The sequence below is a fragment of the Haliotis asinina genome, chromosome 14, assembly GCF_037392515.1.
Source record: "Haliotis asinina isolate JCU_RB_2024 chromosome 14, JCU_Hal_asi_v2, whole genome shotgun sequence".
NCBI lineage: Eukaryota > Metazoa > Mollusca > Gastropoda > Lepetellida > Haliotidae > Haliotis > Haliotis asinina.
In genome coordinates this window covers 10,247,501-10,252,500 of record NC_090293.1, presented here as the reverse complement: position 1 = coordinate 10,252,500, position 5,000 = coordinate 10,247,501, and the positions used below count along the sequence as shown (strand labels likewise).

At 38.7% G+C, this 5,000-nt stretch overlaps 2 non-coding genes across 2 annotated transcripts; both read left to right on the top strand.

Annotated features, from left to right (window-relative positions):
• Window positions 1–2,971: 2,971 nt before the first annotated feature.
• Trnas-gcu (transfer RNA serine (anticodon GCU)) lies at window positions 2,972–3,053 on the top strand. Its single transcript has one exon. It is a non-coding gene; the product is annotated as a tRNA-Ser (tRNA).
• A 260-nt stretch (window positions 3,054–3,313) lies between these two features.
• Trnas-gcu (transfer RNA serine (anticodon GCU)) lies at window positions 3,314–3,395 on the top strand. The gene has a single exon. It is a non-coding gene; the product is annotated as a tRNA-Ser (tRNA).
• The last annotated feature ends 1,605 nt before the right edge of the window (window positions 3,396–5,000 follow it).

Below are 5,000 nucleotides of genomic sequence, written 5' to 3'. Positions count from 1 at the left end.
GTGCAAATGCGGTCTTGTCGACTTTCAGACAGACAGACAGACAGACAGACATTTTATTCAGTAATAGGCCAGTGGCCCAAAATACAAACATAGGTATAATTAGAATTTACATGCGTTTATCTAAATACATCAGAATCTCTTATTTTCCCAACATTATATAAAAATAGGCATAAGTTTTTTATAACATCTATATTTTTTGAGGTCATAATGTTTATAAAACTGTGTTGTGATATAGGGTGTTTCAAATATTTATCCAGAAACTTTTTTCTTATGTCTAGGTAGGCTTTACAATAAAGTAAAACATGTATTTCATCTTCAATTACATACAAATTCTTTTGATAGCAAAAGTGACAGAATCTTAAATCATAAGGGATATTGTTGTATCTGCCAGTCTCAGAACAAAGTTTATATTTGCCGCATCTAAATTTTGTTAAAGAATTTCTCAAATATGGGGCAATATCTATAGAGAGATAAGATTCGACATTCAAGGTGGACTTAAAGAGTATATAATTAGAACACTTGGTTGTATTATGTAGCGATGAGAACCAGTCTTGTGAAAGATTATCAGATAGTCTTTGTTTAAAAACAGACATGAATACATCAATATTACCAATATCCTGTGCAATCCAGACAAAGCCAAACCCAAGTCTATATAATATATTCTTGATATGAGATGCCCAAGTCGTTCGTCCAGATTCATCTAGTGACTTTAGCATTAAATAACACTGGTGGGGCAACCTACAACTTGGGAGAGTTAAAAGTCTACACCAATATTTAACTGCCTTTGACATATAAGTAAGCTGAAGAGGGAATCTGCCACATTCACCTAGTGCCATGTTGTTGCAAGTATTTTTACCAACTTTTAAGAAATATTTACATGTTTTTATCTGTATTTGTTCGATGATTTTACAGTGGGTAACACCCCAAATTTCTGAACCGTAGCAGAGAATCGGTTTTACCATTGCATCAAATATTCTAAAAAGATCTGCACATGACAGAAAACCTACACGTTCTTGGAATCTAAAGATAGCCATAACGGCTTTATTGGCTTGTGATGCAAGAGTAGTGTGAGCTTTAGTCCACACTAACCTAGGAGTAAACACGATACCCAAATACCTGTAGTATGAAACAACTTCCAGCTTTTGCCCTAAAAGAAACCACTTTTCATACTGTCTAAGGGGCCCACTATTTCTGAACACAATAACCTTAGTCTTATCAATATTGACCTTCATACCAGTGACTCGACAAAAATTCTCAAGGCCATGAATCTTCTTCTGTAGCTGGAATGCTGTATCTGAGACTGAGGAAACATCATCCGCAAACATTAGAGCATATAGGTTATTAACGTTAGGCGAAATAAATACACCACGGCTTGTCCGGGTGATCAGCAGCTATAATATTTAAGTAATGTTCAAGCATGGCAATTCCATCACTGTCACTAGCATCATACACTGGAGAGCCCTCTGGCGAGATATAAGTAAATATAAGCAGAGTGTCTTTATCCCAATGCAAGCACTTAGTTGAGAAAAGTAAAACAACAGTGTTTTGAAAATGATCATAAAGTCTTGTAATTATATCATCCTGTAGCCATTTCTCCTTTATCAACACGGTGACTCCGCCACTGTGGCGGCCTAACTGTTTCATTTTATCTCTCACAGCGTTGACTGCTCGAAAACCGGACAAAAAGGCGGAAAATTCGTTATGAGCCTTTACAAATGATTCACAAAAACATACTATATCGAAATTATGACACAAAGGTTTCACCTGGGAATATTCATTGTCATGTTTATGTAGACCGCCGATATTCCACGTCAGAATGTTGAAAATAAGGCCATGGCCATCGCATCATTCGTCGGTTTGTTTATCTTCCGACTGGGTCCGTCCTTCACCTTCCTTGTCTATTTCATTTCCGGGTCCAAACAAACTGGCCCACGTGGTTGTGTTATTGTTTGAGTATGGCGGTTCTTTGTGCGATCCTTTCTCTTTCACGATGTTTTGGGAATTCCTATCATACACAAACACTTGACCATTTACAATAAGCTTATTTTGCCTCATCTTCGGGTTGTTTCCTGCATTCCTTGCCTTCACAAACCAAGGTGAAAGTGCTCGTCTGTCCTCTCGTATTTTCTGGGGGAAGTCCTCTGTCACACGCTTGTGTTGTGATCCCTCAGTCCTGTCCGCACGTGCTGCCTTGAAGATGTCGCTCTTATCTTTAGATGTCAGAAATTTCGCAATGATTGGAGAACCTGGCTTCCGCTGATTTAGCCGATGTGCTCGTATTATCACCATCTCGTAGGCGTTGCCCATATGTAAATCTTCAGATAGAAACTGACGCACCTTACTCTCCGATTGTTCCCACGTCTCGCCTTTATCGCCGGGAATCCCATGGAAAATTAGATTTTCTCTTCGGTTCCTAGATTCGAAGTCAGTAATCTTATCTTCCATCGCTGATAGTTTTGACTTTAGCTCTTTGTTTTCTTGTTGTAGATGATGAAGTTGGCTGCTGAAATCTGTCGCCATCTTGTCGACCTTGTCACTGAGGTTTACAAAGTTTTTCTTCATAGATTTGATATCAGTTTTCATTTCAAGGAGTATGGTCAATATATCAGTGCTGTCCTTTTCACTCACGTTTATGCCAAGTGCACCCGATTCGTCCACAGCCAGGGTTTGTTGTCGTGTAGTGGGTCCAGGGTTTGACTCGACATCGCCACATGTGATAAGTAGGACACTCATCAGACAAATTAAACGCACTCCTAGCGAGAGGTAACACCTCTCAAGTTTTAGTCCATGCATACTTAGGCCTTTTATCTTGTTTGGTTGGCAAAATGTGCCTATTTTGGCTCTGTATTGGGCTAAAGAAATGCCCATTTTTCAGAGCTCGTAACTGACACGTCCACACACGAGCTCACGCATGCGCATACGTCGACTTTCCGTAGTTCTAAAAGGAAGCATTGCATTGTAGGTATCAGCTGACGAGGTGGCCGAGTGGTTAAGGCGATGGACTGCTAATCCATTGGGGTCTCCCCGCGTGGGTTCGAATCCCATCCTCGTCGACTTTTTTCTTTTACCGAGGTCAGATGTTATGGCCTCCCCTCCAGCAATTTTGCCACGATTTCCAAGGATTTCTTTGTGTGCTTTTTCATACGTCTGTAGAAGATAACCCTGTACTATACTTAGACTGGCAATATATTGATGTTTGTTAAAACGTGTCACTATTCCCTGTGCACGTGGAGTTCTTTCAATTTCATCAGAGGCCACTGTGCTTACTAGTAAGTGGGATAAAATGCAGACGTTGCAGTTAGTGATACTATCTGACGAGGTGGCCGAGTGGTTAAGGCGATGGACTGCTAATCCATTGGGGTCTCCCCGCGTGGGTTCGAATCCCATCCTCGTCGACAAATTACTTTTAGTAATCAGTTTTCATTTCTTACTTTTGACAAAAAACAAGAATTGTGTTTATAGAAATATCCACTGAACCCTTTGGACAATAAGCTGTCGCTTCCCCTACATTGCCAATTAGTCGTGTATTGTTGCTATAAAGCTCCTGCAGTGGTGTGTTTGTTGAGAGAAGTTGTGAGTGAAGGTAAGCCAGATAGATGATTAAGGAGCTTGTCACCTTCAGACCTGTCTGGGTAAAACGATATGACTGCCCTCTTGGCACGTGGGTATCGTGCAAATGCGGTCTTGTCGACTTTCAGACAGACAGACAGACAGACAGACATTTTATTCAGTAATAGGCCAGTGGCCCAAAATACAAACATTGGTATAATTAGAATTTACATGCGTTTATCTAAATACATCAGAATCTCTTATTTTCCCAACATTATATAAAAATAGGCATAAGTTTTTTATAACATCTATATTTTTTGAGGTCATAATGTTTATAAAACTGTGTTGTGATATAGGGTGTTTCAAATATTTATCCAGAAACTTTTTTCTTATGTCTAGGTAGGCTTTACAATAAAGTAAAACATGTATTTCATCTTCAATTACATACAAATTCTTTTGATAGCAAAAGTGACAGAATCTTAAATCATAAGGGATATTGTTGTATCTGCCAGTCTCAGAACAAAGTTTATATTTGCCACATCTAAATTTTGTTAAAGAATTTCTCAAATATGGGGCAATATCTATAGAGAGATAAGATTCGACATTCAAGGTGGACTTAAAGAGTATATAATTAGAACACTTGGTTGTATTATGTAGCGATGAGAACCAGTCTTGTGAAAGATTATCAGATAGTCTTTGTTTAAAAACAGACATGAATACATCAATATTACCAATATCCTGTGCAATCCAGACAAAGCCAAACCCAAGTCTATATAATATATTCTTGATATGAGATGCCCAAGTCGTTCGTCCAGATTCATCTAGTGACTTTAGCATTAAATAACAATGGTGGGGCAACCTACAACTTGGGAGAGTTAAAAGTCTACACCAATATTTAACTGCCTTTGACATATAAGTAAGCTGAAGAGGGAATCTGCCACATTCACCTAGTGCCATGTTGTTGCAAGTATTTTTACCAACTTTTAAGAAATATTTACATGTTTTTATCTGTATTTGTTCGATGATTTTACAGTGGGTAACACCCCAAATTTCTGAACCGTAGCAGAGAATCGGTTTTACCATTGCATCAAATATTCTAAAAAGATCTGCACATGACAGAAAACCTACACGTTCTTGGAATCTAAAGATAGCCATAACGGCTTTATTGGCTTGTGATGCAAGAGTAGTGTGAGCTTTAGTCCACACTAACCTAGGAGTAAACACGATACCCAAATACCTGTAGTATGAAACAACTTCCAGCTTTTGCCCTAAAAGAAACCACTTTTCATACTGTCTAAGGGGCCCACTATTTCTGAACACAATAACCTTAGTCTTATCAATATTGACCTTCATACCAGTGACTCGACAAAAATTCTCAAGGCCATGAATCTTCTTCTGTAGCTGGAATGCTGTATCTGAGACTGAGGAAACATCATCCGCAAACATTAGAG